The following is a 23,237-nucleotide window of genomic DNA, read 5'->3' as shown; positions in this document are numbered from 1 at the left end:
CCAGCAGAGGTGGCCTGGGCAGCATCTTCTTTTTTCATTGCCAGCAACTATTTCTGAGAAAGGCCAGAGCGGAGCGTGCCAGAGTTTGGAATTAGATACGAATTAATTGCATGCAATTACTCAAAAGCATCAAGTATCTTTTCAGGATTTCATACTTATTGTTATTGTAATTATGTCCAATTTGCAAATACAATCATTGTAAATTACTCTATTGATAACTTGAGCCTTCTCATTGTGTGTGATCACCTCACCAGATTTCTTGTGGTCTCCTGAAAGGAGTTCTTTTTAATCATGATGAAGACACAACTGAAAATTGACTGTGCTTCTCACAATGGCTGTCTTCTATTCAGAAGTGGCAAACTCATAAGTTATTAGCCTATGATTAAATTAGAATGTCACTGCAACATCTAAGAAGTCAAAGTCATAAAAACTTGATTTTTGTCTTTCACCAGAAGCTTGCAAAGAAAAAAACCCACTAACAGTTAGTTGCCAGTATTCAATGCAAAAAACTTAGCTATGTTACCTTTTTAATTTGTCAACTTATTATTTTTTTTTTTAATCCATTTAGGTTTCTCTCATCATTTCATGTCAACCAGGACCACCCATGCTGCAGGGACATGTTGGGAAGGTTAGTATGACGATGCTTAAAAGCCCTTCAAAAGCCAGTTTTTATGTAAAATGTGTAAGATTGGTTAAACATTTTCCTTCTTAAGCTGCCCACGAGCTATAAGTAAGTATTAATATGCACAAATGGAGACAGATCTGAAGAAAATTATGTTTTCATGCACATAAGATTATAAACATAGCTACTGGCATTCAACTGTAGTCAGTGGTGCTCAATGCTTATATGTTTGGCCTCAGATATTCCCTAGGCATGCCCTTTCTGACAATCTAGTACATTGTTTGGCCAATAAACCTTACAGAAGAAGAAAAGGTATGGCAGCTAGAAGGGGAATACTGAGCAGCATGGAGTGATGCAAAAGAAATAAGTTATGAAGAGGAGAAATAGGGAAGGGAAACTCATTGAAAGGATCTTGCTCTTAGATAAGTGGATGGGCCAGATAACCCTTCCAGGTTTTCTCCAGCTTTATGGTTCTGTTATTCCTTTCACCAGTCTGAGGTCTGAGCATATTTAAATGGCCCAGGGTATGCTGGTGCTTAATTAAAACTTTACAGTATCACGCAAGTAAACCTGTAAAGACTTTTCCAGGGTCACTGTGCTTACATCCAGAAAGGTGCTGACACAAGCACACATAAACACACATGATGTTGTAACAGGTGCACTCATCATTTATTTATGAAGTTTATAATCCGACACTTAAAAAAAAAAAAAAAAAAAAAAAAATATCCTAACAGGCTCTAGCATTCCACAGTTGTCGAAATGTCACCTCTCAGATACAGATATTGATTTACAGTTTGAGACCAAGCACGTTGCATTCTGTGCTAACAAGCCAGTACAACTCTATTCAACATTTCTTAGAGAAGGAGAGAACTAAACCATCGATGGTGTCACTGTCAGAAATCATTGAGTTTTGTGGGTGTATTTTAACAGCAACCTCTGAACTGGGCAGCCTGTACACATGAGTATGGTCTGCCTGGGCAACTGGACCTAGTGCCATAGTGAGGGTTAATGAGAAGACAGTGTCAAGTTTTCATTTAGACTTTGTAGGATTGCAGACAGTAATCTTGAAAGAAATAGGGCAGAACCACAAAAAACAAGGGCTAAATGAATCCTGAACACTTGGTTGCTTCTCTGACATATGAAGAAACAGTTTTAATCACATTTCTTTCATGGCTTTATTGAGATCTCAGAGCACTTAATTCAGAAATCGACAGACAGTTCCTCCAAACAAATCCTTTTTTGAAAAATCACCTGAATGATATAACTCAGATGAAACCCATGTTGTCCAACATAGCAAAAATAAGAGCCACAGGTCCTGGGGAACATATAAGCTGACACACAGAATGAAGCCAACGCCGGTGGTGGACAAGTGTTAGAAATATGTGATAACTATGTAGAACACAAAGGCCAAATCGACAAACAAAACAACCCGAACAACCAAAGCATTATCATGGATGTAATTTCCACATCAGAAGGCCAACATATCAGTTGCTACCAAGCCAATAGCACAATTCCTGCAGACGCTGTAGGGACCAGTGGAAAAGCTTTCAAGACTTGAGTGCAAACTTCCAAAAACGGCATCCCATTAAAAATACTTTGTTTTTTCCATCACATATTCAGTTGTAATTTATTTATACTGCAACTGGTACCAGACATGACTACAGTTGCTGCAACCCCTTAATCAAATTTGCAATTCTAGAATGTGTCTCTGTCACTAATTACTGCATGCAACATACAAGGTACACAACAAATTCACAGTCCTTAATCTCACATCCTTCATCTACAGTATCAAGTAAGAGACAGACTCCCCTTTCCAGGGGAGGGCCCTGGCTATGGTCTGCTATCTGCAGTTATTCTCACTACTGTTTTCCAGGACATTTAGGCTTAGGTAACTGCCTTAGAAGTAGCTGTACACTGAATTATTATTGCCCACAACTTTAGCACCAGGTACTTACTTTTGAGGTGTGTTCGTTGATAGAAAAGCAAAGCACACTATGAAGAACAAGTTGACTCCTCATAACCAGGATGTGTTCAGTAGTTATCTTGAAGCATGCTTCTAGGCCTCTAACTTGGCTGCGTACTTCATTTAAAAAATAACAGACTCTCCAGATACCCCGATCCAAAATTTCTCCTACTTGTTCAAAGAACTATAGCCTGGTATCCAGATGTTGTTTTATCACGAGGTAAGCCAGAAAATCTGCTGGAATCTTCCTATTGCATTTCCAATACAAAGCATTCTAATGATGTTAGCCTTGCAAATGGTATACCGAAGAACTTCCATTCAGGCTTTATTTTTCAAAGGAGCTTTTTAACATTTTGTTTTCCCATGCCACCCTTTATTTATTTATTTACTGTGGTGCTTTGTGGGTGGTGGGTGCTCAATTGCACCAGTGGAGAGCTGTGCAATCAAACTTGCAACGAGACAGTAGTCTCTGATTGTCATCAGCTGCAGCTTATTATTCTCTCAAGGATTCCTTGTGCCAATCGATGATAAACAATGTGTAATCACTTGCAATTGATTGCGAATCAGATTGCATAGACTGGCATGTGGAGTCCTTGACAGAATAACGAGCGATGCCTTTTGCCCACTGCCGGGTCTGTAAGGCCCACATGTCGTTATCTGAGAGCTCCTCTTCTCTCTCTGACTGTGGTGTTAAGCAGCTTGTGCAGGATGTACCAGGTCAAGGTTGTGCTTATATTTGGCATGCGACATTTTGGTCATCCATTTCATGTTGGTCCTGTCTCTCTCCAGATGTCCTCAATGATTACATTTTCTGGGGATATTACCCTCTGCACCCTTATGGAGACAAATTATGAGGGTGGGAGGGGATGTTTATGACTCAGTCAATCAATAGTGCACTGAAACTACTTTTCTTTGTATTTGCTAAATATTTCTAGACCTGTTTTCCCCTTCAAAAATAGGGCAGTTCATTTTTGAAGCAGTAACTAAGTCCTAAATGACTTGTTCCAAAGCCAATTAAGATGCATTATGAGTTCAGGTAGGTTTTATTTTTCAGACTTTTAGCTTCTAAAGTTATCTGGCTCTGTTCAACAATCAACAAATGGCAGCCTGAAAAATATCACAAAGTTGTCAATGAATTTATAGCAATAGTACTCAAAGATGCAAACGTTGTCCCTAGCTAAATTCTGATTGCTGCTCATGGCTGCCACCAAGCATGGTTGATATATGGAATTTGAGATGATGGTAACCAAACGCTAATGTTTTGATTTTAGAAATATTTTGTTTATCTAATTTCTAAATATGCTGTTATTTAAGAATTTATCTCCCAGCTGCCAAGTGATTTCTGGGCCACAAATCTTGTTTTTGTAAAAATGTTTAGAAGTTCTTTCATTAAAGGAGAGCAAGAAAGATCATTTTAAATCCCTTCTCTTTCTTGATGTCTTAGTGTTTCAGGGCTAGGTGTACGTGAGGCTGCAATGGTATTCTTCCAAGTACTGATCTTAGAAGAGGACATGAAACTGCATCTGATTTCCGCACAAAATAAATCCATTGCAAACAACAAATCTATTACAAATACTCATGAAATAGGTTGTTCAGTTGAGATGTTTTGTTGTTTTTTTTTTTTACTTTCAGCAAGCAGGGTCTTGGCTTGCTCTTTATATTTAAATAAGAAAAGAATGACATTATCATTCACTGAATATTGTGGTTGCGATAATCATCTCTATTGATAACGCACTTCCTTTTAAACATCTGTAAAACAATCAATTGGGAACTGATGCACTGCTCTAATCTTACTTTAGAATCTGGCTCTCAGTAAGGAGTTTAAAACTGTAAGAGAATGAAAAGCAGACTTTAATAGAGATGAAAGTCTTCTATTTAGTATGCTTCTGATGGTTTTTTTTCTGAAGAAAATTTTCCTTACAGTTCATGTAAACTGATGTAGCTCCATGGGCTACAACAGTGCTAACTGATTTACCCAAATATCAGTGAGGTCAGGGAGAAAATTACTGAATGAAAAATATAGAGCTAATAATTAATGGTTTTGTAAATCTTTGTCCAAATGTTTCTATAACTGTCATCAGTGTGTTAAAGTGCAACTTTCTGAAGCTACGATGTAGTGTACAGTTGCTCTGCCATCAGCATCACAATAGCCATCGTTAAAGAGATAAAGCACACGTAATGTCTGCAGCAGGCTTTTAGGGAAAAATATGCTCAAGGGAACACTCCCTTCAAACAAAAACTGGTCATGTGTTATTTTCAAGTTCATTTGCTTTCACCAATCCAAACTAGTATGTCAGCTGAGGAAACAAGTGGACAACTTAGGGTTCTCTCCCACCCCCCTTAATCATGACTTAAAAACAGAAACAGAAGGAGACGTTTTCTTAGCTTTTTTGTTTTCTAAACTACAGCCTTATCAGAGATCGGAAATATGTCAAAATTCTCTAGTACTTTAAAAGGTCACATATTTGAATAGTTGGTTTAAATTACCTATGTTAGAAACCAATTCCCAGCAACTCACTTCTCAGACTCGAGAACACACTCTAAAAGCATGTGAAGCTTTTGAAACGTTGGACACAAAACACGAGCCAAAGCATTTTGGAAAGGAGGAGACGATTTTCAGCTGGAATGAACCACGCTCCTGCTGCAATGGCCAGTGGCACTCCGTCAGCCTGAAGGGCCCTTCAATCAGGCCCTTATACCCTTCCCAAAATTACATTTGCTTCTTGAAATGTTCAGCCCTGAGTTGGACCAGCTCAGGACAAGGCCACAAAAGAGAGAAGTGTTTGTGCTGCAGTATGCAGAGGCAAGTGGCTGCTTAAGATTCACTGCAATTAATTCATTCCTCAATGGCAATGGGATTCGTGTCTCTAAACCTGCTGGGGCTGGCAGGCTGTGGGATGAGCTCCTGCACAGCTTCAGTGGTGATTTCTCTGTCTGCTCAGGGCTAGAGGTGGGCAGACAACTTTATATTGGCCTCATTACAGCTCTACAAAGAGGAGAGCTCCAGCCAACCCTGTGATGAAGGGATGATGGAGGTGCGGATGGCACACTGATATCTTTGCTGTGCCTACAGATTTCTTGTGTAAGAGAAGCTGTGATGTGGTGTGAAGTGTGGGAGATGTCCTATGTAGCTTTATTTATTTACACTGGAGCTTTTGTATGACAGACAACCAGCATTTCACATGTTTTTCCAATGCGAGTCAAAACATTGGCCAATTTACAAACACAGTGGGCACGGATGTGCTGCAAACCACCCAGTAAATAATTACAGCCAGGTTTGTGTTAACTGCCTGGGCTTTCTGCAGCACACTGATGGAAATATGTGATTGGTGAGCATCTGTGATGGCTGCTTGGTTTTTTTTTTTCCTAGTATTTTGTTAGTGTAATAAAAAGCAATTTAATTATGAGCAGTGAAATACATACAGCATAATTTGTTTCTGCTTTGACATTTGTTAAGGATTTTTAAGCATTAAAATAGTAAAACAAGGGCTATAGTTCTGCCTATAGATAAATAATTTCAGCAACTGTGCAGAATGATGAAAATACTAAGGCAGGATTAATGACTTCAGGGTGATGGTAAAGAATATACAAACTCTCTCAGACTGAAAATTCTTTCCCAGAGCGCATATGTATTGTTTGCTGTATTGAGTTACACTTGTAAACCAGAGGTGAACAACTTCTGTGCACCTGAGAACTGAGCAAGGCTGTCCAGATAAAAAGAGCAAAACAGTCAAAAATAAAATAGGGAGTGGCGAGAAAGATGTTTGAGCCTGGAGATGGATTCAATTTAGGGTTAGTCTGGGTTTTGAGGTTCAGATGAGAGACTTAATTAAGACAAGAGCTATGAAATCTTAAGGAATTTCAGACCCTCTTGGCCAAAACCTCCTAAGAATCAGTGTTCTCACAAGATTACACGTATAAAATACACACATGGAAGCAGAACATATGTGCTGCTCCAGCCTTGGAAGTGACTTAGAACCAAAAAAAAAAAAAAAAAGGGAAGTTAAGATTTCAAAATCTAGCTTAGCTCACTGTTCCCTAATGCTAACAAAATTCAAGAAAGAAAAATACATTAAAATATCATGAAAGTGTGCAAAAACAGATTTTAACTTGAACCATAGAGAGATGATGGTTCTGTACCTCTGGCCCATGCCTGTGGCCGATTTAACTTGCTACTTGCATACATGGTCTCCTGTCAGGAAGGCTTAAATTGCTGAGCAATATGATATAATGTCAGAAAGCACTTGGAAATCATTCATGACTGAAATGTGATTTAAAGGCCTAGTCCTATAAACAGCAGCACATTCGCATGCTTTTATCCAGAAGTTGTGAGCAGAGGCACCGTGCCGTGCTGTGCTATGCAGGTAGCTCAGTACCTGTTTGATACAAACCAATGTAATCTGGAAATTCTCCTCTGCAAGCCTCCTGAAACTTTTCCTTGAAGATGAAGCCTCTGTTGCATAGTATGAGTTACAGAAATTAATAAAGTTAATGAAATCAGGCACTGCTGGTTCACACGTGATTCATCAGTCACACATCTCTCTGTTTAATTTGCACAGGTTTTGAGCCTACTTCTCACTTAACACAAAAGCCTCACTGTTAGTTTAAGAAATCATCTTATAAAAAAAGAATCAATTTTCTGATGCACCATAAAATATCTAATAGCAATGAATGATTACAGTTGCAAGAGCTATTTTGGCTGGAATTGCAGTAGTTCCCCAGGCCCAGGATTAACACCACTTTCCCTGCATTTTAAAAGCTGGGGAATTGTCAGTATCCTCCAACCATCAGTGACTAAAACCAGATGTTTCAGTGCAAGAAACCTCTCATTAAGCTTGGAGCAAGCTTTGAAAAACTGGTTTGCTTGTTTGTTTGTTTGTTTTAACAAAGGGGAGTGCAATGCACCTGAGTGTAAATGCAAATTGCACTTTTTGAATTTCATGTTGATACAGCAAAGCATAAAGGAAATGACAAAAACGCTCTGCCAACAAACAACTTTAGTTAGTTTGTGGTTTCAGAGCTTAACTCCAACCCTTGAGGATCACTGAAGGTGATTTCGAGTTAGAAATTCTGCCCTTTGGAAATTCTACTTTTCATAGTACAACTCCCTGGCTTGGCAAGGCACAGTAGATCTCAAGTTTCATTCTGAAGGGCTCACGTGGGGCTGCCTCTGTAGACCAGCATTTAGTTTGCATAAAATTGCATTATTTTGATTATAAATAAAAAAAAGGGATGATACACTGGGACTCTAAAGGCAGCATTGACACGTGTCTTCAAGTTGGACAGGTTTTAAACAGTAGCAGTAAGGCAATAGGATGAAGCTGAGATCCAGCAATGCCTCCAGTAAAAACACCACCCAAGGAAGAGGGATGGAGGGTGGTGTGTGCTCTGGCTGTGGATAAAAGAACCAGCTTCAGAAGCGAGGAATGAAGTGAGGCATCCTGGCTGGAGCAGTTTGCTTTGAAAGCTAACTCCTCTCTCGAGGCAGTCCTGTTGTGTCCCATCTGCAACCAACGCTTATTTGCCTCACACTTGTAATGAAATACAGGTTTGCACTAGGCAAATAAGTGCACTGAGGCAGGTATTTGGACCTTTTCAGTCATGGATACGTAATTCAGCCCTTCTTTTCCCCTTGTCCTGCACCCATCTGGCCATCCATATAACAATGGATGTTCAATTCCAGCCCAGGCTGATCTGATGAAAGTCCATATATCCAATGAATCCTTTGTCCCATGAATGGCAGCACAAGGATATGCTACTTAAAGGACAGACACTCCAGAATACAGAATCTGGTGTCCTCAGCACATGGTTCTGGAAACCACGTGAAGGACAAATGCGCACACGGCCTCCTTGCCAGTGATGATATCCATCTACTGGATTTCAAATAAGTCATGGAATAATAGAATGCCTTAGGTTGGAAGGAACCTTAAAGATCATCGAGCTCCAACCCTTCTGCAGTGTGCTGGCTGCTACCTACCAGATCAGGCTGTCCAGGTCCCATCCTGGCCTCGAATGCCTCCAGGGATGGGGTGTCCACAACTCACATCACTTCACAAATCACTTCATCTGATTCATTCTGCTTCTGCAGAATAGGCAAAGCTGCTCCCCCCTCGGAGGAACTTTATGGCATGAAAGTTCTTTAAAAATCCTGAGGACTCTGAATGGTGCTGAACCCCATGACAGCAGAGGAATAGCCCTTACATCCTTCCTGCTTGCAGTTAAGCATCACTACCACCAGAACCACAACTCTGAGGCTACAGAGAGAAAGATTCATAGCAGAGGAGAGCATCCCCATGGGACAGCATGTTTTCTGTATAAATGATCTCTTGTGTCCCCACTGCGGGTCTCTGCCCAGCATTATGTTCTACACTGGGGCTCTGGCAGCTGCAGGGTTGTGTTCAGATGTGGCACAATAAAACAGCTCAGAAAGGCACAGCAGTGAGAATTGGTGATGTTTTGATCAGGGCTTTTTTTCCACCTAAAAACAAAATTCCAGTGAAATAACAAGTGCTTAAAGCATGTATTATTTATTTTCAACAGAGTAAAAGAGCCCCTACAGTATTTTGAAAGAATGCCTGTTTTATAGGTCTGCAGTGATAACATGTTGGAAGTAACTAACAATTATGTTATTTTTGTCCTTGCTAATAATGCTCAGGGAGCAATTGATGTTTCTTTTAGAGTTAATAAGAAACATTTGCAGCAAAATCAGGAACTGTGGAGATAAAGCCATTGGCAAGAAATAGTATGTTTAAATACCATAAAACAGCCAGTATCCAAACAGGTGTGAGATAAAGCATTATAAATAAACTACTCTGTATGCAGCCCATCACACGGCAAAGTTGTGTAAAAAATTGCATGAAATAACTTCACTCCTGTTCAGAGGGAAATATAACCAATCCTCGTGTCTCCTAATTAGCCTTAGCAGCTGAGAAAACATTCCTTGTGTGAAAACTCCTCAAAGTTAGGAGTCGTTCTGTAAAAATGTGAAACAATCCCCAAAAAAGCAGTTAGATTTACAGACCTTTTGTAGAAATTGTGTATAAGTTTTATAAACCTCTCCACCAGTCAAAATCAGTATCCTGAAGAGAGAGCAAAATGCCTTTCAACTTTGCAGCTAGGCACCCTACTCCTTTAGCTACTCCACACTGGTGGCAATGCAATAGCAGATGATGTCTGTGCTATTTTTATTGGTGCTGCTTTCCCAAACACATGGACATTTACCCTTTCTTCATCCAAACATTTGGTTGCATTAAGGGTTGTTTGGTTTAGATTAAAGATTTTCTTATTTTAAGACCAGTCAAATGCAAAGTAAATCAGCACTGGCAAACATGAGGTGAAAATAATTACCCATGCTCACATGACTGATAAGTAGAACTATGGAAGATGGTTCACAACAAAATCCACCTGGTTTCTGTGGCTCCTACAGATCAGAAGCTGTGATGGGTTCATTGAAAGGTTTGTCAAAATCTACTGACCTTTCAGGTTAACCCTGGGATGACTTGTATTATTGTTTAGCCAGCATATGAATGTAATCGGTGTGAATTTTCAGTGAGATGCTATGATTTTTTTTAAGTCCCATTCAGGTTTTGGGTTGTTTGAAACTCAAGTTAGACAAGAACTTAGGTGTGTAAGTGTGAATAATATGTGATGGGTCAGTGGTGGGACTGGATTATCTCAACAGTCTTTTCCAGCTTTAATGATTCTATGCAGAAACTCCACAAAGTGAAACAGACAGATTTCAGAGGGGATCAGTAACCAGAGCCTCCAAATGTTCCTCACTGTAACTCCTCTGTTACAGTGTTCAAGTCCCTGAACCCAGGTCCGTGCTACCCACATTGTGCAAAATGCCAAAAAAACAAACCACAACATCTCAAGTCATCGTCCCTAGAGGTGTTAAAGAAATGTGGAGACGTAGCACTGAGGGACGTGGATAATGGGCATGGTGGTGATGGGTTGATGATTGGACTAGACAATCTTAGTGGTCTTTTCCAATCTTAATGATTCCATGATTCTTTGGAAATTGCCCCAGGCCTGTAATACAGGGTGCAGTTTGGAAGAAGCAGCCTTTCCCCTGATGCTCTCCGCTGACAAAACTTCCTGCAATTTGTGTTCTATATAGCATAGAAGACTCTTAACACACAGTGACTTGGTTCCCATCTGGCATCTCGTCTCAAGGAAACCAACTCAATGTGATGCCAATATTTGTTTCTCCCTTATTACTCTGCACTGAATGACTGCAGAATATCCACCAGACGCCCGCAGGATGCAGCCAAAGCATCCCCAGGCTGGCCTGACTTGTGCACATGGGTTTCACTCTGGTGCAGCACCAACCAGAGGTGAACTTGCTTTGGTCTTGCTTTTGCACTAAGACAAGCAGCCAAGAGCACTCAGAGTGGCACTGTGTTCCACTGCATAGTGCACACAAGCACTGTAAGAACAGATACAGCACTACAGAAACACAGAAATGGGAGCACTTCTTCGAGTTGGCTCTTTCTTGTTAACCACCAGATATGATAAACTCCCAGCACTGCTGCTAATAAGCAAAGGAAAGGAAGCCAATCTTCTTTTATACTCTGACACACGGTGCAGTTTGGTTTCACTCAGAGGAGCAAACCTTTTTCCCTCATAGCAAGTATTATAAATAGGCACACTTCTTATCAGATCCTCTTGTTAATGTTTTTCATTAGAAAACCACGGTTAATTTTAGATAATTGTTGGAGATAATCTCAAATTTGTGTGTAATGTATGCCCTAGTTCTAAGAAAAACATGACATTGGGGAAGGCACTGCCTGCCTAACAGCTTTTCATTTACAATGCTGCTCTGAGATCTCTTGTTCTTGTCAAATGAATTCTAGTGTCTTAGACATTCAGACTCCTATCTCTCAAAGCAGATAAAATTTTAACTTGCTTAGTATTTATTGTCTTCTATATTTTGTAACAGCTTCTGAGCAGTGTGTTCAGGGACTGAGCACATGTCCTGCCAAACAAGAAGAAAAGGGTTTCCAAACAGTTTATGCCAGGATTTGCAATGGCATCTCTGACTCTTTAAGCTTTCCTGTGGGAGTCAATTTTACTTTATTTGACAGCAGTGGCATTTGCTGCCAGAAGAATAAAGACGACAGTTGTTTTAAAAAGCACGTGTGTCACCCTGCACTATCAAACAATCTGCTCAGCACTGCGAGAGATTTAAGATGAAACGAATAATATAAATTCCCAGGACCGGGGAGAAAAAGTGTTTCCAACACCAGAGGAGGTTCATCTACTGATAAGAAAGGATTAAAAGTGGTTTGCAAATATTACGTTAAGTCTTCTGGAAAGGACAAAGAGCAAAACCAAAATGTGATAAAAGTTTAGGGGGGGGAAAAAAAGCAGTGTGAGAAAAGGGAAAGAGTTACATTTCTCCTCATGCTTCTCAGACAACTAGGCAGGTTTCTCTTCTACAGCAGGTTCTGTTCAGAGTGTGGCCCTTCCAGTCCAGTCTGCTGTTCAGTAATTTGGAAGGATAATTGCCAAATGCTCCTTGAATAGCACTAAATATGTATAAAATGCAGTGTCACATGGCCTATGATACGAGACACCATTAAAAAAAAAAAAAAGGAAAACCAACCTCTGATCTTCCACTGTAAGGAAAGGAAAGGGGAGATAGAGGTGCAGCGATTTCTTTGGGATGCCAGTGGAAAGCCAGTAGGAAAGCAATGGGCTTGGATATCTTGGTCTTTCTACTCTAACGTGGAGACATCTCTTCTCCGAGCAATGTTTACATTAGCAATCAGTGCTGAATGTTGCAAATATTTGGAGCCGAATTGTCTCAACATTTTGAAGGCTATGGACCTTGCATGTTGTGTTTTTCTGGGAAAATTAATGGAAAGACTGCTCCTTGGCAGACAGAAAAGCTGTGAAATCGGAACATCTTGCACGAAATTTCAGATGTGCCTTCAGGAAAAGCCAACTTCCTTCATGACCTGGCTCCTTCCCACTGGAGAGGTAACAAGGGTCAGGCAAAAAAAAAAAAGAAAAAGAAAAAGAAAACACAAGCCTACTTTTGACTTTGTGGGGAAAACTTAAACCCCATAAATTTCAGTAAATTTTGAGTTTTATTGTACAGTACTGGCATATTTCTAACAGCAAGTTTCTTAAACAAAGTTCAGCCCTGTTATTTTATCCTCTCTGTTTATGATATGTGTGAATAGAAACATATCGAAGTTTACAGCTGACAGCCTGACCAGAGTGTCAGCTAACCTAGAAGACTGCAGATTTTCAGGGCTGGCCCCATTTTTCACTCCTAGTGGTCCATAGAAATCCATAGCTTATAGATCTTAAGATATTAGAGAGCCTACAGTGTTTTCTCCCAGTGTTAATTGCATTTCAAACAAACACCTTTTACTCTCATACACATTCATAAAAAACACCTCATTTCTTCATGCTTCTTGGTGAGGGAGAATAAAATGAAAGCTGATAACCTCATTCATATACAACAGCTCTGCTAATAAGCCTCATTTCTTACCCTGCAATTCCAGTCTTGCACCTCAAATGAGCAGAAACTGCTGGTAAGATCAGAAGGTATACTATTTTTAATAGTGTGATACATTTAACTCGTTTTCACCTGTGATCAGAAGCCTTTCCACAAAGACTTAAAGAAGTTAAAAATTAATGTATGAATGACACAGATCAGCTAGCTTGCGGCGTCGCAGAACATAACATTCTGCTTTTCAATGTGGATTATTCTTGTGGTTCCATTAGCAAATTAACAAATGAAGGGAAAATTAAAAAAAAAAAAAAAAAAAAAAAAAGGACCAACACAACATGAAAAGCACGCTTCGTGCTCATTTAAAAATGCCCATTAGATCATAATGTATCAACAGCAAAACAAAGCTTCCAGAAGAAGAAGCTGGTGGGCTTATATTAACTCACTGGTTCTGATGTCAGGGTAGGGCTCAGTAAGGCTCTTGGGATAAGCCATGCAATGAGTGAATCCTTCTCCATAAGGAACATTGTAAAATACACCAAAAAATGGCTCTATTTCCGGTTTTAGAACTTTAGGTGCTTGTTTGACAGTAAGATAAGTTCGACCAGGATATCCATACTAAAAACCTCCAGGGTGAAATTTAACTCTGCATAGCTGATTAACCATTTAATAAACATGCTGGCAAAAAGGCTAACCCATTGTTTCTGCTCTTCTGTCCAAGGACAAGGATAAGGTTAGCTTTTAAGAGCTCATTTTGTTTGCTGAAGCATACCAAAAAGGATCATCTTATTAGAGAACTATCACAGGGAGGTTTATAACACCCATCTCTTGCCTGCACAGAAATCTGGTAACAAATAATACACTCACATTTAAACAATGCTCTTTCTTTTAAACTTCTACCAAGTGGCTTACTTGCAGAAATATGAGTGTGGATTCTTTCACCCTCTCCCCCCTTCCCTTTCAATCCCATGCTGAATTCAACTCCACCATAAGGGCGAACCAAGACCACAAACTTCGTCGGCGATCCGCTGCACTGATGGCATTGGCAGAGGCTTGTTTGTCACACTGGCTCCATGAGACATTTTCTTTAGCCAGCCTTCAGTTTGGCTTCCTAAACAGCTGTGAGAGGATGCTAATGCTAGTGCACAGCTGGTTACAAGCTGCTCAGGGCTGCAGAGCAAAGCACCATAAAAATCTGCACCCAGACAACACTCCGGAGCTACCTACAGCCACCAGCCATGTGGCACAAGTCAGCATCTTATCATTCACCTCTAGTAGCACACAAATGACAATAACAAAAAAATGCATCCTACTTTCCAAGTGCAGCATAGCAGAGAGTGGTTTTGGCTTCATTGCTTTAAACAAGGCACTGATTAGCGTAATCAGCGAGCGATTAGCAAAGACAACTGGGTCACTGGGAGTTCAGCATGTGTATTGTTTGCCAGGAGGCACCAAAACGCTTCTGATCGGTGTGAGCACACATGCTGAGATGACTGTCCACCACAAGCATCCATTCGACAAACTTTGCTTGGGAAATCAGCTCATGCCCCCTAAAAATTTAAGTGTAAATATTGCAAAATAAGAGTTAGGATACTGGCTGGCTGAATAAAGTGTTATATGTTGTTAGTGTTTTCTGTTAAATAGCTTCAGTATGTAACACATAATCAGGAACGTTCTGATATGACAACAAGCCATCTTTTCTTTTGCAAATATTATTATAAACAAGCTCTACCACGTTGTTCCACAGCATAGATATGACCATTTGGTATCAGATCTAGCACCAAAAAATCTCCAGTAGCAGTTTGTACAAAGAAGAAGTACACAGCAGCCCTCCTGAGCACGCACACTACAGCTCACATAAAACCATGGCTGACTTCAGCCAGCCTTCTAAACAAAATGGAAACACTTAAAAATAGGGCTAACTGCGTATCTGAGACAACTCCATTTTCTCCGTGTAACCCACTGCATTCAGTTCCTGCTAGACTAAAGCTACCCAGTGTAGGCTATAACTCGTCACTGGATATGTCTGAAATCTTGTTCTCTGTGTGTGGAGGCGGTGGAATGGATAAAGTCCCAGTTAAGGAGAGAGGGGGCAGGAAATCCCCAGTGACGGCATTTCTGCTATCTGGAAAAAAAAGCAGATTTACATACCAATACATTTGTCCTTCCCTTGCTAAAATGGTGGATGCCTATTCCTGCCAAAAGAGGATTGTATTACATATACAAAAATGTTATTATTTTCAGGAGTTTCTTAGTTTTCTTAGCTAAAAGAACCCCATGCAAGGATCATAATCCTGAACCTCAAAATCCAGCAACCACGATACATCTACAGTAAAGATCCTTTCTCTTCCCTCTCCTTTCTCTTCACCTGCAGATGAGGAAAGCAGAATATTTTCAGGTACTATTTTCAATTGGCGTTCTCTGTGATCGGACTTTGGGCATCATTAGGGCTGAATAATAGCTGGGGTACATGTGTGTGTGAACATGTGCAATTTATACACAGAAACATGTGTCCACATATATATAAATAACATGACTAGTAGTGCCAGAAACTTGATCCTTAAGACTCCAGCTAAGGGCTTTACTACACTGCTCTGTAACAGCCTCTTAAGTGGTTTGCATTTTCAGATAATATAAATTTGAGTGTCATCAGCCTCCTATTCGTTCTTTGAACTTGATTACTGTTGATTTTAACAAAGATTGCCATGCAAACTTCAAAAACATTTAAAAAAAAAAAAAAAAAAAAAAAAACAACCTGGCAAAATATAAGGCAAAAAATTCCCTACGAATCTGACCTCTTTATCTTGCAGAATCTCTTAATGGGCTTTGTGAGGAAACATCTATTTGGTTACTACCATCAGTGACTGTTTTGAAGTAAATAAATTTATTAGAAAACATGTATGTACCAAGGCTAAGTTGAATCTAGAAGCTGGATGCTCTGAATTCAATTGGAGTTAAATCAGACCAGTGCAAATACAGGGAAATCCTCCAGCCAAGAGACAAAATATTTTTTTTGTTTCCAGTCTCTAGGACACTAAAAATATCTTGGCATGGCAACGCTATATAATACTTGAAGCCTGATATGACACAAAATAAAGTCTGGAGATGCTGTCCTGAAGACGTGTCTTTCATTGGCTCTGAATTTGATCCCCAATACTTGACAAACATGCGTTTCACAGCAGGGTGACTGCAGCCTTGCTTGGATAGGGAACTACTGGTGCAGGAAGTGCCCAGGTTACTACACTGCAAGAAATGTGCTGTCAAGATACTTCTGGCTCCACCCTCTCCCCTAATTCCTTTTTCCTTCTTAAGGGGCTGAAAGTGACAGAAAGCTAAGGGATGTCACTTGTGTATCTGTGAGAGAACACAGGGACAAGGCTGCTCCCATGAGGGTATCAAGAGACATTCTGATTTTGCCATCATCAGGCTGTTGAAATCCAATGTGTATAAAGAAACGTGACCTCAGATTACAACATGAAGCATAAGGAGATTTGCAGGAAATAAAGCAAATGGAGAAGAGAAAGATTTTTTTCCTTGCCAAAATCACACACATCCATAATGTCAGCACCAAGCCAGTGCCTGCCCAAAAAATAACACCTATGGGCTGAGGGAAAATATCACCATAATTATTACAGAATAATTAAATAAACATTACTTAACAAAAAAGCAGGATTAGAACAGCAAGGCTTCTCACCATAACCAGCGAAAACTGAGGTACAGAAGTTCTGCTGTCAGCACAGACAGTACTTGAGGAGTGGCAAAAAACATAAGGAGTAAGCAGAGAAGGTTAAAAAAAGGTACAGCCCCAAAGGGTGCTTGCAGGAAGCTGCTTACCTCCGTTGCTTTACCAAACTCTCTTGATTTGGTCTTCAAATAGAAGTGGTTAAGATAAGCAATCAATCTCCTCCTCCTTTTTTTTTTTTTTTTTTCAAACAAACCCACACTTATCTATCGTGGAATGAGGATAAAGATCAATAAAGCAACTTCTGCACAAACCATCTTTTAACCTTAAAGAGTATCAGCTGAGATGGGAAGAAGTGACAAATCCTTATCACCTGAGTGTGATGCCACACCATTAATTGCAAAACACCCACATCTTGTTGTCCACAAAATGGATGCAAGCTTTGAAGACATCTGGAGTACCGTGCACAGCTTTGGACCTCATGATGTCAGAAGGACACAAAGTTATTAGACAGTGTCCAAAGGAGGGCTGGGAACATGGGGAATGGTCTGGAGGGAAGAATGGAGGAGTGGCTGAGGTCTCTGGGCTGAGGTCCCTGGGTTTGTTTGGCTCAGGGTAGAGGGGGGAAGCACTGAGCTCTGCTCTCTGGGGCCAGCAAGGTGGTCTAAGGGAATGACATGGAGCTTTATCATCCCTCAGCCTGCTCATTCAGATTTGCCTTGAGGATTTTGCCTGTTATTATAACAACAGCTCTAACATTATGATAGAGCAGAGCTACTAAGAAATACGGGCAGGGTATCAGTTTACAATGTGAGAAGTTCCTGTTCAAACAGAAAATGCAGTCCTCTTGGAAACTGGAAATTCCTATCATTTCCCAAATTGCACTGATGCACTGACAGTTGTGTTTCCAGCCCATCAGGGTTAATGGGCTCTGCAAAATCCAAAGGCCAATTATATTCAGAGCACAACACAGCACTGACTATTATGTGGCAACTTAGCTGGTGTCTAATTACTTTTGAGGAAAATGCATTGCAGAACAACATCAGTTTTCAAAGATTTAAGTTATTAAGGAAGATTAAGGAATTTCACTCTGGAAAAGAGACTTTACAGTGACCTAATTGAAGTTTTTAACATTCTCAAGGGAACTAATAAAAATTGGTTCATGCAAATTCTTCATACTTTCAAAGAACACGAACACAAGAGAACATTATCTAAAAAAATTAAGAAATTGAGATCAAAAAGAATTTAGAACAACAACAAAATGAAACAAAACAAAGAAATGCACAGAATAATTTGAATTAGAGGGGACTACTCTACCAGGTCATTTAATCCACCCCCTCCTCCCCTTGAATCACAGAGGGATTGATTTCCTTATCCTCAAATAATCCCTAATAGATGGGTGTCTTGTTGAGCCAATGATGACAATTCCACAACCTCTCTTGGCAATCTGTACTTACAGAAGAATAAACATATTGAATAAATTATTAAAAAAGGCCACCGTGGGCAAGGAGAATCAATGAAATCAAGGGAGAACTTGTTAATATAGAGTGGGGACCGAAAGACAGGGAGTAAAAATAAGCTCATTAAATGAATGAAAGATGAAAATGGAGAAAAGGCACAGAATCTTGTGGTGTAATTTTTTACTCTTGTAATACTGTTTTCACTTACTATTTAAAGAAAAGAACGCCTACACATTTCTCTGAACACGAAGCAATTTCAAGAATGATCACATGAAAACTGCAGCTAGTGTACTGTCAGCCTCTGACAAAAGAAAATGAACAAAAGAAGTGCCCTGCAGTACATTCAGAACAACTTTCTTACCAACCAAGCCAAGACATTTGCAGAAGAGAATTTCAGGTAGGTTCCTAACAAATACACTCACATACAGGAAAGCGCACACAGAAACAAAATACTTATATGTGAAAGTTGGGTTTTCAAGGGCACAAGGTATAAAATACATAAAGCTCCTTGTCCTTCACAATGTCAGCTTGTTGGGAATATTCACCTCTAAATGGTGAGGTCCCCAGTCTGCACCCAGCTACACATTCTGTGGCCTTAACACAAGATCTTTATGGCAGTGCTCTTAGGAGAAGGTAGTCAACAGAAAGCCAAGTGTTTTCCCTAAAGCTGTCACCTAAATATTTCCTGCAGAAACATAATCTTGCACTTTAGCTCGGGCTGCAGTCAAATTAAATTAAATGCCAGGACTATTCCCTACTGCTGGGGGTGGTCCTATTGGGAAGTAAAGTGAAGACCCTCATGCCATGTACTGCCAACAGCCTGAGATGGTCTTGCCTGTATTATTAGAAGAAAACCTCATCCGATTCTTTCATGGCTTTTCCAACACTGCCTTGAATGCGAAACCATTCAGAAGATGTAAGGGCAGCAGGAACACCTAGCGAGTTGCAGCGGGGCTGTTAGAGCCTTTGGAGGTGTTCTCACATGCTGCAAGTGGTGCAGTGTGCTCCCGCTGATCTCTGGGTGTAACTCAGATTCGTCACTTAAACTTTTACTTTGGGATGTCGCTGGCTGATGCGCTTGCATCAAAATTCCTGGAGATGATTTGTTTTCTAGAATGGGGTCAAAACTCTCAGCTTCTCCTCCCTTCGTTAAAGTGCTCTTGTGAGGTTATTATTAGATGTATGTGTCTCCAGAAAGGAAAGAGAAGGATGTGGCTTGATTGCTTTTGCTCTGATGGATTGACTAATTGCTCATGGTTACATTTGACATTTGGATTATTTTCCTTTATGCATTTTGGGATTTTGGATTTTGAGTGGAGTTAGAGCGCTTCTGCTAGACAACGAATATGGAACTAGAAATATTCACTGCCTACAAACTCCTAAATGAACGTGCTGTGATTCAAAAGGGGCTGAAATAAGCATCAAACACTTCATTTGTTTTTTAAACCCCTTTCAGATTTCCCAGATATTTAGGAAAGGATCTGAAATGCTTCTTTTCCCAGTTACACCTGAAACATTGGATCACTGTAATTCTTATTGTCATTCTCCATTTCCCCATAAGAATGCTTATTTTTCACAAGCCACACTTCTACACTTTCCTTGTTTACTCGGGTGACTATCCACAGCAGTTGGTCATATTCTCCTTATGGACTGCCCATGCAAGGTTGTTAAGTGACCTGCAAACTATAATTATATCTCCATAAACACCTTCTGTCAGTTTTGCTATAAACGTTATTGATTCTCATAATTACAAGACTGGACCTATTTCATTTTTAAAACTAGAAAAGAATCCCTGAAAAAGAAAACGAAACTGTGATTTGGGATTTTTTCTGCTAAGTTTACCTTCTATTTGATCAGGCTTTAGCTGTTCATTCACAGGCAGCCCTTGCTGAGATTAGTTTATGTCTCTGCAATGGATGCAGACCAACTTTCTTGTTCCTGACAGGTAAAACTATACTTCCCTAGGCATTGAGTGCTTTCTCTCTCACATAATTTTATATTTCTGTTAACCCTTTTGCTTTCGAGATGTAAAGTTTAGCTCTGCCTTGAAATATATTTTGCATTGTACTTGGACTACTTACTAAAATCCAGTGACCTCATTTCAGACTAGGAGACATTGTGGGAAAAAGATGACAAAATATAAAGATTTTTTTATCCCACATTTATGTTTTCTTTTGCTTCTAATAAATATTTAAACAAAATTGAACTAATTTAACTTGAGGACTGTTCAAGCTCAACAGTCATTCGTTTATTGCAGTTACTTTCAGAGAATTTTTATCTTAAAAATCTTTGGCATCAAACCAGGAAACGTTCTAACTTTCTTCTCCTTTGTCTTTAAGCTTACAACTTGCTTGTGCAATTGTTGCATGAAAGTAATTTTACATTTTTTTTTTTTTCTTATAGGAAAACAGATGGAGAAGAATTTATCTGCAGTGGGGATTTGCTGCATATAATTTATTTCACAGGATCAAGTAAAAGATAACTGTGAGCTCACACTAGCCAAGCTTCCAGAACTCTATTGCTTCCAAATTGTATATATTTTTGAGATTAGAATTATGGAGAGATGTGGGTAGAGAGCCTTGGAGGCATTTTTCAGATTTCCATGAAGGCTATACTGTACATTCCTAGTGCTCCCCCCTGACTGGGTGTCTCCCACAAATACACTTCTAATTTATATTCTATTTACTAGCTTTCTGAAGCACTCAGTGTTGAAGGAACAGCCCAAGCACCTAAAAGAGCTGCTCACTTTTCCATGGTGGGCACGAAGTCATGTAAGTGCCATATACACCGATTACGTGAGCAGGATGGAAATTGTTCTGCCACAGGCGTGTTCCTGAGATACCATGTCTCAGTGGAAATTTTCTGGTATGTCCTATTGTTTTACCATTACATTTTATTATTTTTTGTTAATACGGTAGGAGAATCACACTGCTTCCAGAACACGTTGATGCTAGTCAGGACGCTCTTGAGGCTAACAATGAGTCAGGACTCTGGACTCTTACCAAGCTTCTCTTCCATTGAGCTGTATTCTTTTTTCTTTCTCCTTAAGGAACTAGCTTTTATTGGCCTACTTAGCTTTGGATTAACTTACACCATACATTTCATAGCATATATATTCCAGTAAAAGCATACACAGTACCATGCAAATTAACCTCCTAATCAAGTTAAAAGGTTGACTGACATATATAGAGCAGTGTGGAAAAGAGGTTCCACATGATAAAGTGATGGTTCACGTTATTTGCCTTGCAAACCAAACATCTACAGCGCACTCTGGAGTGATAAAACCAAATCATACTCGTGAGTCAAAGGCTGAGAGTTGTAAGAGGAAGTCGTACAGTGAGCAGACCTCCCTCCCCATGTGTTTAACACAGTCAGGCAAAACACTAACTTATGGAGGACAAGCAGCAGTTCTAAAGGGAGAGAAGGAAAGGTCACTTCAACTGGGAAGAAGCTTTCTGTCAATGGCACAAAGGAACACAGAGGTGCAACTCCTGCTCATTTTCAGACTACCTTTTTAAAAATCTCCCTAGAAAGGGTCTAGGCAAAAGACAGCAGAAAGAAGCAATCACTGATGAGCACTGCTTGTGATAGGGGAATCTGGTCATTGATGTGCACCTCTTCTCTCATGCCAACAAGCTTGTCTATTAAAAAATGTCTGCATTATGGTAAAGGTATAGGATGAAATTCTGCCAGCACATACTTTATGAAAGTTTAAAGCCTCTCAAGCTACTTTAGTGCCATCAGTGCTGTGATAATTCTTCTGTCTCCCACACCTTCAACTGTTCTATTTCTCAGTAACAAATTTTAGTCCTATGGCTCCGTTTGCTTTTCTTTGCTTTTTTTTTCTTCTGATCTAAGCAAAGGGTCACTGACTGCCTTAATCAAATCTCAGACAATAATGAAAAAGTAAAAGGCATTTACTTTTTTTTACATTTAACAGACTAACTATCCCCCATGCTGACTGGCATATGATTTTTCTCAAAGAGCAAAACTCCAGTAAGATCTGAATAGTTCAGTTCAGGAAGAAAGAGAGGCCAAATATCTTTCTAATCACAAACCTTTGCCCCATGGGGTCTGAATTCTTGCTTTAAGGATCACATCAGAAGATTTATGAAGTCTACTGCTTTGTTCCCATTTTTAGGAGGCACTCCAAGTTGCACTGAAGTCAATAGGAGTCCTTTCACTGACACGATCAGACTCTGGAGCAGGTCCATAGAGAATGTCACTTTTCTATGATAAAAAGAGAACTGTGCTGAACATGCTCAGCATTTCCACTGATGCTCACATTGGGCAGAAAGTGTTTCTTTCTAGATGAGTGATCATTCTGCACAGTCTGTAGAAACACTAACCAGACACAGCACTTGCCCAGCTTGTCTTCCTGTTACTCAGAGGAAGGCACTGCAGTGCTATACATCCAGCTTTAAGAATCAGATAAACTTGGATCTCACACTGCTGAGGATAAAGAGACTAAAATGAAGGCAGATTTCATTTCATCAAACAATCAGTCTTCATAAACCGAAGCTCTGAAGAGTTTAACACAAGTTATTATAATATTTATTTAGAGTTTACCATCCTTTGTAGTCCAAATACATGGTCCTTCATTATGTTAGTTTTCTAGGTGTGAAATCAGATTTGAGATATGCTTCAAAACTCTGGCACCCAAGACCCCAGAGACACTTTGGATGTGATGGATTGTGGGAATACAAGTAAAACTATTCAGAGCAGAAGCTGTAGAGCAAGATAAACAGCATGAGAACCAAGGACACCTCTAGAAGAAGAAAGAACATCTCACGGCTTTGATTGGATAAGCGCCCATGTGAACGGTTGAAGAGTGTTTTGTAGAATGCTCTGTTGACATGTAAAGGTTGATGGGAAAGTTGTTGGGGTGGATGCGAAAGCTAGAAAAATAAAATCTGTGAAGGTATATAAGTGATGTGAGAACTTGTAATAAACGATTTGGATCATTTGCATCTGAGTCCGTGCATCAGATGCTGCAATGGAGAGGAGAGGAGAGGAGAGGAGAGGAGAGGAGAGGAGAGGAGAGG

The 23,237-nt window shown here is 39.8% G+C and overlaps 1 long non-coding RNA gene across 3 annotated transcripts in view; it reads right to left on the bottom strand.

Annotated features, from left to right (window-relative positions):
• Positions 1 to 23,237, bottom strand: part of LOC122183327 — a 77,479-nt gene that overhangs the window by 27,669 nt on the left and 26,573 nt on the right. The window lies entirely within an intron of this gene.

This window comes from Lagopus leucura, unplaced genomic scaffold (assembly GCF_019238085.1).
Source record: "Lagopus leucura isolate 7727_CA_CO unplaced genomic scaffold, USGS_WTPT01 Super-Scaffold_100017, whole genome shotgun sequence".
Taxonomy (NCBI): Eukaryota; Metazoa; Chordata; class Aves; order Galliformes; family Phasianidae; genus Lagopus; species Lagopus leucura.
Note: the sequence above shows the minus strand (reverse complement) of the source record. Positions and strands in the feature narration are given on the sequence as shown.